Here is a 13,368-nt window from a genome sequence, read left to right as displayed (position 1 = left end):
GACAGAGTCCCAGCAAAAGCACACAGCTCATATGAGTGTTCTCAGCAAAGATACATGGGAATCAGAGTTGCTTCAGCAAAGCTTCTTAGCTCTGCTATAGGGCCTGGACAGGCCTCTAATAGGTTGTGTGACCACAGTTTGATTTAAAAACATGGGCTCTTCCTAACTGTGGTGAAGTTTATATTAGAGAAAAAAGAGAATCTTCACTTGTGTCCTTGGTATTGGTGGGTATAAAATATTTGTTACATTTAAACATTAAGAAAGCCAAATTCCTATAATTCTATGATTTACAGTTTACAAAATCTAGTTTAATGTCAATGCCAGATGACTGTTCCAAATCCTATCATACATTCAGAGCCAAGGAAAAACTGTTGGGGGTAATTAATCTTAACTCTTTAATGCAGCTATATGTGTATGTGTGTGTATATATATATATAAATATATGTGTGTGTGTGTGTGTGTGTGTGTGTGTGTGTGTGTATTCATATGAATGAATGAAAAATTCTCAAGAATTAGTGGATATATTTCAAGATGATTGAACTATTCTGGGTGGTATTATGCCCTGAGAGAACATGTTTCACAGCTAGATGGACTTGAAGAATGGAAGGAAGATAGTCTCCTGAGGGATACAAGACTGTATTGTTCTATTCTTATCCCCTAGGGCAGGGTCATCAAACTATAGCCACAGGTCAAATCAGGCTATTGTTGTAAACAAAATTGTATTGGAACACAGCCACACTGATTAGTCTAAGGTGACTTTCTCTCCACAGTGGCAGAGTGGAGTAGTTGTGACAGAGAAGGTATATAGCCCATTTGCTTTTTACAGAAAATGTTTACCAGCCTCTCCTATAAGACAGCAGTGATTTTCAAACTTGCATATGCATCAGAATTACCAGGAGGACCTGCTAACTTACAGATTGCTAGGCCTCATCTCCCAAGTTTCTGATTCAGATGCTTCCATTAGGCCCATAATTTGTATTTCTAGCAAATTCCCAGTGATGCTGATAATGCAGCTCTGGAGACCACACTTTGAGAAACACTTCCCTAAGCACAAGCTTCAGAAGCAACAACAGCAATTTCTATAATCTGCAAAGGGTGATTTGCAGTTAACCCAAATGCAGAGATGTGGTGAAAGCCTTAGCTCTAAGTATGTATCTCAAGAAGTAGTGGCAATAACTGAAAAGGGAAGAAAAGAAGATAACAGAAAAGAATAGATAATAATAATAATGAATTAAAAACCAGCATGTCATCAGAGTTCACATTTATTCAAGTACCAGGATTCAAAAATCATGCATGTCCAGGAGGAAATGGACATTAACAAATTTAAGAACTACATGCAGCATGGGAAACAAGGTCTCCCCCATCCACTTCCTTCTTCCAAATATGGTGTATGCAATGAGACAAAATGAATCAGGTTCTGGGTTTGTTTGTTTGTTTGTGGGTTTGGAGGAGAGGGGTACCAAATTATTTCATGTGACGAAATGGTACAAATGATAAAGCATAAGTAAATGTTCTGGTACAACTTACTGAAAGAGCAAATGTAAGCTCAATATGCACCCACTACTTTGGTGACCATAGTCACCCCACAGTGGTGGGGAAGCCAACCTAGGCTTAGTTCCCAGAGTGCACTTGTCACACTTGGCCGAGCCAGGTTCCAGGGTGGGGGCTGGAGCTTGGGTGGGGGCAGGGGGACATGCGGGGACACGGCCAGGACAGGGAGGGGGCACGTCCCTCTGGTGCAACTTGGTTACAAGGCCACCCAATTCGTAGATGGCTTTCACCTGCCTGTTCCTTCAGCCAGGAACCTCAAAGAAGTCACACATGTGAGCGTCGTTTTCGTCGGTGGCCAGTTTGTGCAGTTCCAGTAGTGACTGATTCACCCTAGTTTCCAAGTGTGACGCAGAATCCGTTGCCTTCGGCCGCCCTCGCAGTCGTTGAGCTCTGGTTCCTCCATATCCCGAAGGAAGATGCGGCACCGCCTTCACCTGTGGCCTCATGGGTATCTCAGCGTGTGCCCTGTCCTCACGAGGTCGGAGAAGAAAATTCTGGCCAAGTTCTTCAAAGCTGCAGCTTCGCGGTCAAAGTAGTGGGATGTGGACCGGCAGGCGAGGGCTCGCTGCGACGGTTGGCGACCCCAGAGCAGGTGGGGATGCGGCGTCAGGGCGGCGGGAGAACTGCCCGCAGCGGCGGGCGGGGGGCCGGCCTCACCGATCGGGGCACCGTGAAGCTGACTGCAGGGGACTTCTGGCCTCTCTGATCAGGCCTCTGTGTGGGACAGCAGACATTTGGGCACCAACCAGCGACTGGTAACTCGGCAAGGCTGAGAGCGTGAAGACCTCCACCTGCCTTTGCTGTGACCTCTCCAACATTAAGTATGCGTGGCTGGGAATGTGGTTTTGCTGGGCATAATCACTCTTGGGACTCGGTGTAACTCGCCACCACGACTTGGTGATAGCGGTGCTTCATCGTCACGCATGCCCATTCACGCCCTAAAGTGTTCAACACCCAACTGTACCCGAGAACTGGCATTGCAATTTGTGATCCCAAAGGAACATCATCTCTTTTCTGAGAATGCTTAAAGAAACTCAATTTCACACCACCAACGTTTTGCTGAAAATGATGGGGTTTGGACTTAAAAATTTGGAGGTTTGGACTACACACCAAAGGGCAAAATGATTTGAATCTAAATAATAAGGCATTGGAACTTTAATATTTGGGGATTTTAACTTCCAAGTGATTTAACAATTCTCCCTTGGAATTTGATAATGGGAGAGTGTTTTTTTATTCACATTGGGATGTCCCTATTTGTGGGTATTTTTATTATTTGAATGTGTTCAGTGTCCTTGCAGAATTTCTGGAAAGCTATGTGGATAGTGTGGTTGGGATGGCAAACTAAATAGGAAATGGATTTTTACCCTTGGGTACAGAGGGGCCTTGGAGCTGATTTCGATGATAACTTTGTTCTCCTCAATTTTAGCGAAATCTAAAGTGTGTATCGGTGGTCCCAGGATGATTCCTAAAGAGCAGTGGTTGGTAATGGAGAGGCAGTCTAATGTATTTCCCTGACAGACTGTTGGTCCCCTCTCCCAAAGAGTACAGCCACACTCCTGCTTTATGAAAAGTTTCATGGGTTTTGAAGAGAAAAGTAGGGGAATTTTATGGGGAACACTTACTCCTCATTCTTCATGTTTCCTGCCTATAAAAGAAACTCAGAATCTGCCTGTCCCTTTACTCACTTCAACCCAGGGGCAGTGGAATGACCTATCTGATTAGTAAAATTGGGAAGAAAAAAAGAGGCATACCTGCTGTTACCTGCTCAGCTCAGAGCTACCACTTCTTCCTTTTAGGACTAAAGTAAAGCTGCCCACTAGGAGGACAAGCTGTTTGGTTTTTCCACAGGTAGTTTCTGCTTCCTCTGACTATGAGAGACACTGGGTGGGTAAGTCCGCCTAATCTTGGGGGTTCAATGTTAGGAGTGCATTTAGTTCTCACAACAAAGCTACCACTTTTAACTTAGCCTTAAATTAAAAGAAGTAGTAGTTTGGCCTCCATATGCCACTGTTTAAATTCTCAATATGTTTTGAAACTAAATGGTAAAGAAAGATGCTAATTTGGAGGGGAGGAGAGATCTTTCCTCCGAAACAGATTTTACCCCTTATTCTTATTACATTGCTTTAAAAAAAAAAAAAAAAAACAAAAACATGCAAGCAACAGTTTTTCTATAGTAAGCTAGTGGATGAAGGGATTTTGTCAATTAAAACGATAATAAAAAAGTCTGTGGACCACAGATACCTGTAGAGATTTGTTTTATAAATCTTTCCTCCCCCTACAGTAAGTAAATGTGTCAGCATCACTCTGAGAACAGGTGTGTACATATACATTAAATAAATTAGTCATTTGCTAATATTGTGGGATTGTTTTGTGGCGCCTGAGAATAAAAGAAAGCTGAAATAATCTCTGTCCCTTGCATTATGCATTATAACATTAGAAAATAAGGTTTTTTTTCTGGAGATATTCAACAAACAGGTTCTCTTTTCAGTCCCTGAGGTACTATAGTAAGTAACAGAATAAAATCCAATAAAAAACTTGGAATTTATTTTTGTTCTTTGTCATCACCTTTCATTAATGGTATGTAGGTTTCAATTTCAAAGCACAGGCAATATGGTTTGGCTGGATTGAATATTATTATTTTGATTCCCTTTGCTAAGCTCAAAGTATTCTACCTTCCCTTTTTTCTTCATTCTGGGAAATTCTGTACACTCACTCATAGTCATAGTTTTTCCCAGAGCTTGAAAACACCCCTATGTAGTCTTTGGCACTTTCCGCATGTACACATACCACCATGGAGCCTCTCCTGCTTTGCCATTCTAAACTCACTAATTATTCCTTTCTAAACAACACCATTGTATGCTTACTGCCTGTACCACTCAGTTCATTTGTTATTTAATATTTTGTTACTTGTATGCCCAGTGCGCATATAGCACATATCTAAAGTTAGTTACAGGATTCTTAAGGTAAGGACCAATTTTAATACTTTGCACATCACTCAAAACATTGTGTTTTGTGTTTTGCAACTCTTAGGCACTTTTGAATGTATCTAACTTTCCTAAGTGGAAGAAACCCTATTCAAGGAAGATAAAGAACATTTTTGGAGCTTCTACTGAGGGTACAAAAAATTTATTATTGCTTTCCTAAAATCTAGAACATATATACGGCTGAGATTATGCCTAAAATTTGAACAACTAAAAATTTGCAAATGAGAATAATTTTAGATATTATTTTTCATGTATCTGATATTAATAAGCCCTATTTAGAAATGGAACTATCTTTTTTTTTTTGGTGTGTACTCTTTTGCTTTCATTTGTAAAATCAACATTAAGGTATAATTAGCATATAATAAAATCCATCCATTTAAGAGTACGGTTCAGTGAGTTTTGAATTATAACCTATATAACCATCACTACATTTAAGATATAGAACTTCTACTCAACCTAAAATTCCTTTGGAGCACAAAAGGTTTGTGTATGTGTATCCATGCGTGCATTTATTTACTTTCAAAATACAGTAATGTGCCATAAAAGAAAATTTTTGGTGTATACTTTATCTATTGGGACATTTAAACATTATCTACATCATTTTTTAGGTAAAAACTCTGAAGCTTAGAGTGATTTTTCTAAAGGGCACAGATATAGCTAGTATAATAGGAAATAGCCAGGCCTTAATAAAGCATTGCTTTTAAAGGGTGAACATCATCATGTTCTAAGTGGATAAAGAAGTTCATCAACCCACATGGCAAGGAAGTCTTAAGTTGCCTGCTTGACTTAATTCACCTGCTTTCTTTCTGAAGACAGGGCAGGGGAAAGAGGAATCAGATCTATACTGAATACAATGGCATCCTGGGAGGATGACAAGCCAAATGATCAGGTAATTCTCCTTAATCCTTATCTAGTACACTGCTAAGAACTTCTCACAAGCAGTGAATTATTTTAGTGATAATAAGAAGTCAGGCCCCACAAATAGTAAATTCTCACTTTTCAACTGTGTTTGCCATGTCATTCCATGTGCCGATTTGCTTTAGTTTAATGACCTATTTTTCAAGTACTTAATACACTGATGCTAAATCAGAGGCCTTCGTGGATATCTTCTGGTCATTGGTTTGAGAGGAAATGTTCATTTTCTCATCCTGTCATGTGCAGACAGAAATGCGTAGGCGTGGAGCGGCTCTGCCATGCATTGCTGCCACTCTGCACGTGGCCTCTTGGCTTTCTTGGGTGTTCATTTTCAGAGACCGGGCCCTATTTTACTTTCTGCTGTTAATCAATAAACTGCATATAAAACTGCTGAAATGTGATTTCTCCCTCAGACCACTTCTTTCTTTGGATGCTTCAGATGCAGAGGCAATGGAGTCTTCAATAAGTACTATTTTGACTTTTATAAAAGGAACTGTAGTTCTGTTCCTCCAAGTAAAATAAGTTAACATTTCAAAGTAGGTCTATGAACAAAACCCATGATGCAAAAGCTTCCATGTGATTGTTTTTTAAAGAATACATCAGGAGGGCCAGGACTGTGAGAAGATAAAGCTGAGGATATTGGGGGATAGAATCAGGCCTGCCTCCCTTCAAATTACTGACTGTATGAGGACAGTGTACACCTCCTTGGCCTTTGTTTACTTTATACCTTTAAATCTCATTAGCCAAGTGCCCCCAAATTACCCTACTCCCCTTAAGACCTCAGGAAAGGGTCTAAGAAACTGCCCCATATTAAGGCTTAAAGGACTAACTCAACTTTCAGCGTTACCCCTAAATGGTGTATCTGACCTTGAACAGATAGATAAAACTTCACGCTAAATGAATGAGGCTTCGGTGGTATATTCAGAGCTCTATTTTTAATCTTTGTTTGGCAGAATTAAAAGGTTCCCTAAGAGCATACATGTCTGGCTTTGTGTAAAACTGTACTAGATTTGGATAATTGTTTCCCCTAAAAGCTTCTTCTCATAAAATCTGCCTCACTCAGCGAAGAAACCCTTGCATGATCCCACTCCCGCTCCCTGTAATCATAGCCAATCGGAGCCTGAGAAGGAACTGTTCCAATTTATTCACTTAGCAGGGACAGTGGATTATGTAGCTTGGCATAGAGAAAGCCGGGCCAAGCAGATCCCTCTCTGGGGTGGAACCTTCATTTCTTCTCTCACTTTCCCCAGCCACACTGAGTCATGTTCTGGAGAGGTCGGACACTGGGGCAAATCAAGTTGGTTACCATTGTTCTCACTCTTATTTTTAACTCATTGATTTCTTTGGCTGAGATTTGTTCCCATGGCAACATCACAGGCCACTTGGGATAAGAAGCTCGGAAAGAGCAATGAAACTTGAAGGAATTCACTTCGTTTGTGTGTCCAGCCACCATCTCCAAATGCTACCCACTGCCTCATAGGTCACATCATCTTGGCATCCCCACAATATCGGTGATGATTTTTAAGATTGTTTTTATTTTCTTCCCCCTTTAAAAAAAGGCACTTTGTTTCTCCTGGCACAGACAATACTTTCACAGAAGCTTTTATTTCATGTACTTCAATACGTAATACTGAGGCACAGAATCCATAAGGAAGAGCAAGCCTCACATGCGGGGCCTTTGCACGGCCCTTTTCCCCAGCTTAGCCCGCTGTCCCTCTAGCCAGCCCTGCCCTGGTCTTTCTCCCTCTCTTTAGCCACGTCAACTAACACTGATTTTTTTTCTCTCTCACCTCAAATGTTATTTCCTCAGAGGAGCCCGCTCTGGCCACTCACACTGAATCAGGCCCCACAGGTCCTTTTAGTTCTTCTTTAAAGCTTTTTGTCATAGTTGGTAATTACATTTTTTGATGATTATTTAAATAATATCTTTTTTTTTTTTTTGTCCCAACTCATCTCTGAACTCCCAAAGATAAAGTACATGGCTCTGTCGTTTATCACTGAAGTTCTAGCACCTAGCACAATGATTGTGAATAGGCTTGATAAATATTCATTTATTGAATGGGTGGAAACATATCTAATTTCTTTCTTCTTAAGGCTAGATTCAAGTTGACAGTTTACTTGGATGTATTGGTCAGCTTGGGCTGCCGTACCAAAGTGCCGTGGACTGAGTGGCTTAAACAACAATAATTTCTCATAGTTCCGGGACTGGGAAAGTCCACAACCAGGGTGCCGATTAGGTAAGAGCTCTCTTCCTGGCTTGCAGATGGCCACCTTCCCCTTTGTGTCCTCACATAGCAGATGCAGGGGTGGGGGGAGAGAGAGAGAAAGAGATCTTCCTCTTCTTAGAAAGTCACCAATCCCATTGGATTAGGACCCCACTTTTAAGACCTCATTTAGCCTTTCTCACCTCCTCACAGACCCTGCCTTTGACTACGGTCACTTTGGGAGTTAGTGCTTCAAATAGGAATTTGTGGGGGTGGGGGACACAATTTTGTTCATCTACCGGGGATTAAGTTTCCTTGACCTGAAGTTATCTCTGTCCTTCCAGCAGATGTTAACTTATTACTTTGCAACTTTTTGTTTTTCTCTTTTGCAAGCAAACCATTTTGCTTTTGCAAGAGAGCATTTTGGTTCCTGCTAGACTGCAGTTCCTCTCTGTCTCTGTCTCTGTCTCTCTCTCGTCCTCTGTCTTTCTGTTGCTCTTTGGCTTTCAGGAAAATAAACTTTTCAAAGTTTATTATTTTCTCTGAATTGAAAGTTCTGGTGCGGGATGCCAACACAAAAGTGTATTAATATAAGCAAGACTCAGAAATCATTATTGATGCATTAAAATAGTAAACATATTTCTAGTTAAACCTTCGGTGTTTGCCAATGAGTATCACTGGACTTTGATGTTCTTTTTTCCTATATGGCTTTTATTTTCCTCTAGTTCATATCTTTGACTGAAGGTGAGCCCCGGTTCTTGGTAGTCTGTCTTCACACAAAGTCTTATATTTGTCTGCAAGGACTCTATTTAATTTTTAAAATCATTTTTATTACTCTGTTCAAGGGAGTCATCTGGAAATGACATTCTGTAATAAACTGCCCTTGACAAATATTATTTTTTTCTTGTGAAAAGCTCCGTTTCCTGTTTTTCTTCTTCAAATAGCCATTGGCAGTTCTCTGATTGAGAATGCAGGGCTACGAGAGGAACAGCTCTTGCCAAGTGAGGTTTGTTTTTTTTTTTTAATTCCTCCTGCTTTTATGTTATATTTAATCAAAAGTGCACCATTTTATACTCTTTTCTTTTCTCCCAATTTTACTTTAAATTTCTTTTCTATAATTGATTTTTCAGTGTTCACTGAACTTGCAAATGAATGCAAAAACCTGTTAAAAGAAACTTGTCATTTATTAATTTACTGTTGGCTGGTCATTTCTGAGGGATTAAGGAAGTTGCGTCAGGTGTGAACCAGGTGTGCGAACAGGCTCCTTGAGTACGGACATTGAAGGTCTGCAGTGAATAACATTCCACTTGAAAAAGCAGTTTCAGGCTAACTTCATGCATTAATGAGGCGGTCATATTGACTAGACTTGTGATAGAAGAAATAAACCTCCTTACTTGCCACCTTAACCTATTTGAATTTCATGCCAGTCTGAACCTTAAGTGTCCCTTTTCAATGGAGGGGTTTTACATCTTTCTGATCCATTTAGAGTAGAGCCAGGGGCATTTATGACAAAGGTGACCAGGTAAATGGCAATAATGTAAAACAGTAAAATCCCATCACCTGGCTGTGATGATTTATTCCATGCCCATGTGGACCCATTTATTACTTAGACAGCATCAAGGACCAATTTATCAAAGTGTTAGCACTAAAATGTTAACGTATTTTTTTTTACCTAAATGTTTTAAATATCCATTTACGTTCCAGAAGATGATGGAAAAATGAAGTTGAATTGATCATTGTTTCTACCTTCAAGGACGTTATAGTCTACTAGAAAAAATATAGGTAATAGATGAATAACGAGAGAGGGAATGATTATGAACATACGAATTCAGAGGAGGAAGTGATGATTGTTGTTTCATTTGTGGAAACAGAAGAAGGATTTCCAGCATAGAGGTATTTGTACTGCTGCCTGAGGGATGAATGAGAGTTGAGCAAATGGAAAACATAGAGGTAGGTATTCTGGGCAGAAGAGCCAAGGCCCAGACGAAAGAAATAACATAGCCATTTGCTCCCTAAATAGATTGGAAAGACAGGACTGGAAAAGAACATAGAAAATACTGGATGTCACTTAGATTTTAGACATTCTGAAGATCTTGGGAGATCTGAAATAGGGGAGGAGACAGTAGAAAGTTATGTTGTATAGTAGAATTGTAGACTTTACAATGTCTTAGGAGGCAAGGAACTAGCAGTCACCTTTGAGTCCATAATTTTTATCTTGGGTGTTTGGGAGAATAATGTTCTTAGAAAGAGGAGCAAGGTGTTTTGGTTTTTTTAAAGATTTTATTTATTTATTTGTCAGAGAGAGAGAGCACAAGCAGGGGGAGCAGCAGGCTCCCTGCGGAGTAAGGAGCCCGATGTGGGACTCGATCCCAGGACCCTGTGATCATGACCTGAGCCCAAGTCAGATGCTTAACCAACTGAGCCAGCCACCCAGGCATCCCTGGAGCACGGTGTTCTGAAGAAGGAAATATTTGATTTCAGAAATAAAAAGATGTTTCTGTAAAATCTCCTCAAGCCTCAATTGTTGAAAGGAATATATAACTTTCAGGGTATAGACTCAATACTGGATTTTAGTCTAGATATAATTCCCAGAACTTCATATCGGAGAGAAACTTATAAGATCGCCTCTGTGCCAGATGATATCCTTCGTTGCCTACGACTGTTTTGTTAAAGAGGTTACATGATAATTTACTCTCTGCATTTCTTTTGTTTTCACGTAATGTGCAGTCAAGAAAGAAGTGAGCTATGTAAAGAAAACCCCCAAATAGGTCATATACAAGAAGGCAGAAGCTTAATAAAAAAACAACAACAAAAAAGACATGTTGAGGAAACAAATTGGAATCTGGGTGAGATAGCAGGTGATGATGATTGAAAACATTGATCTTCAAACTGGATTCATCTGATGGTTGTGGGCTCTGGGATTTAAGATTCAGACGCTATTTCTAACTGGCGGTAGTGCTTTTTGTCTTCTGAAGGTTCTGACAACAGTAGGAGAACTGCCAGATGTGGAAACTATACTGGAAAAGGCTGGGCCTGGAGTGTGGGTATTACATAGAAGAGCGGCCGCGTGGAAGAATCTCCAGGTTTGTCTTTATATGGAAGAAATGGAGTGTTTGTGCGTCTGTGTGTGTGTGTGTGTGTCTTTGTGTTTAACAATTATTTTGCTTAAAAGAGAAAATACTTTGTTCTAATTTCTCCTCAAGTGTTCTTTAGCTTTCTGACCTAACCCCAAGTGAGATTTTCTTTCTTTTTAAGCACAAAGACTTTAAAGAGTACTCGAGTGCTTTTCAGCAAGATTTTTTTTATAACTCTAAAATTCAGTTGCCTTTGAGGAAGTGATAACAATAGAATCAAGGAACACTTTCTCATTTGCTCATATAATCTGACTGACGGACTAGATGTTGATCTGTATTATAAAGGTATAAATGCTCTAGGCTGTCTTAAGAATTGTTGATCTCTTACTGAACTTCTGAGGTTCAGATGAAACATATTAGCAGTATCTAAGCCCATGTTCTTCCACCCAGGTCTATTTAAAATTTCCATTCTTCTTTTGAGTTCTGTAACAAGTGTCTGGATACCTAATGGAAATAGATAATGGAAGAGTGCTGTTTGATAAGCTACCGTTTTTCTTTCTTCCATCTACTAAGTAGAGTGAACCTTGAGTTTCTTTGGAGGTAGAAGCAAAGCTAAATAGACTAGATTGAAAAATTCAGACAATTCTCATGGGATAGCCTAGGTGCTCACAGGCAAGCAAATAGGAGTATGGGTTAGAAATATGAGCCAGAAGACTAGTTAATGATAAATTATGAGAAAGTCAGGTAAGGAGTGTGTGCGATAAAAGAGCTTGGTATTACAGTGGTAGCTGTCTAGACTAGGAGCTTCCTACGTATTTTATGTCAGAGGAACTACACATTGTTCAGAATGTGGGACTGTGATTTGAGGGCAGTGAAATGGAGAAGAAAAGAAGAAGCAAAGTGATGGCTACTAGTGAAATATAACCCTTTTAAAATGTTTTAAATAAAAATTATATATATTTGAGATGTATAACATGATATTTGATATACATATACATAGTGAATGAATTAGTACAGTCACGCTAATTATCTTTTTAAACTAGAGAATGTATTTAATTTTTAATGAATTTCTAATTCTTAGTTTTAAAAATTTTAATTCTGGGATAGTTAACCTGCAATGTTATATTAGTTTCAGGTGTACAACATAGTGATTCAACAACTCTATACATGACTCAGGGCTCATCACTGTAAGTGTACTCTTAATCCCCATCACCAATTTAACCCATTCTGCCCCTCCCCCCTCTGGTAACCATCACTTTGTTCTCTATAGTTGAGAGTCTGTTTCTTGGTTTGTCTCTTTTTCCCCCCCTGTGTTTGTTTTGTTTCTTAAACTCCACATATGCGTGAAATCATATGGATCATATGGTATTTGTCTTTCTCTGATTTATTTCACTTAGCATAATGCTCTCTAGCTCCATCCATGTTGTTGCAAATGGCAAGATTTCATTCTTTTTAATGGCTGAATAATATTCCACTGTGTGTGTGTATACACCACTTGGGCTAAACATATCTTCTTATATAGTTACTATTCTGTGTGTGTTCATGGGCACACACATCTGTGTGTGAGAGAGACAGAAAGAGAGAAAGAGAGAAGAGAGTGCCTGAAATGAACTCTCTTAGAATCCTGTATTCAATACAGTATTCTTAACTATAGTCCTCATATTGTACATGAGATATGTATACTTATTCATCCTACATAACTGCAACTTTGCACCCTTTGACCCACATCTCTCCATTTCCCCTATCCATTCCACCTGCTTTCTACTTTCTTCTTCTATGTATTTAAATTTTTTAGGTTCTACATATAAATTGGATCATGAATTTTTTCTTTCTGTTTCTGGCTTGTTTCATTTAGCATAATGTCTTCCATGTTCATCTGCATTGTTGGACATGATGGGATTTCCTTCCTTCCATCTGTCTGTCTATCATCTATCTATAACAATTTATCCATTAATCTGTTGATGAATCCTTAGGCCATTTCCATATCTTGGCTATTATGACTATTGCTTCAATGAACATGGAAGCATAGCTATCTCTTCAAGGTACTTATTTCATTTCCTTAGAGTATATACCCAAAAGAGAGATTGTTGGGGTAGTTCTATTTTCAGTTTTTTGAGGAAACTCCATACTGTTTTTCATGATAGCTGTACCAGTTTACATTCTCATCAACAGTACATAAGGGTTCTTTTTTTTTCACATCCTTGGCAACACTTACCGTTTATTTATTTATTTTTTAATAATAGTCATCCTAACAGGTATGAGGTGATATATCATTGTGGTTTTGATTTCTTTTTCCATGATGATTAGTGATGTTGAACACCTTTTCATATACGTGTTGGCCATTTGTTTGTCTTCTTTGGAAAAATGGCTACTCAGGTCCTTTGCCCAATATTTAATTGGGTTGTTTGATATAACACTTCCTGTGCATTACCGATGATAAAATTTCTGAAGGGTCATAGCATGTCAAACATTCTAATTCATACTATAGCTAATTGACCAACTTAAAATTCAATAATTATTCAAATTTGGCAACATTATTTTAGCATGATCACTTTCAAAAAGTAGCTCACCCATAAAGCCATAGAAACATTTGTTCATTCTAAGCAACTAGGGGGACCTATCCACCAGAAGATAAATGGT

General features: G+C 39.2%; 1 long non-coding RNA gene across 1 annotated transcript in view; it reads left to right on the top strand.

Annotated features, from left to right (window-relative positions):
* Positions 1-8,618: 8,618 nt before the first annotated feature.
* LOC118548209 (uncharacterized) overlaps positions 8,619-13,368 on the top strand; it is a 30,145-nt gene continuing 25,395 nt past the window's right edge. Inside the window, exons 1-2 of the long non-coding RNA XR_004923515.2 lie at positions 8,619-8,660; positions 10,630-10,737. This is a non-coding gene — a long non-coding RNA (uncharacterized LOC118548209). The remainder of the gene's footprint in view (positions 8,661-10,629; positions 10,738-13,368) is intronic.

The sequence above is a fragment of the Halichoerus grypus genome, chromosome 10, assembly GCF_964656455.1.
Source record: "Halichoerus grypus chromosome 10, mHalGry1.hap1.1, whole genome shotgun sequence".
Lineage (NCBI taxonomy): Eukaryota > Metazoa > Chordata > Mammalia > Carnivora > Phocidae > Halichoerus > Halichoerus grypus.
The sequence above is the reverse complement of the archived record's forward strand: the minus strand, read 5'-3'. Positions and strand labels throughout refer to the sequence as shown.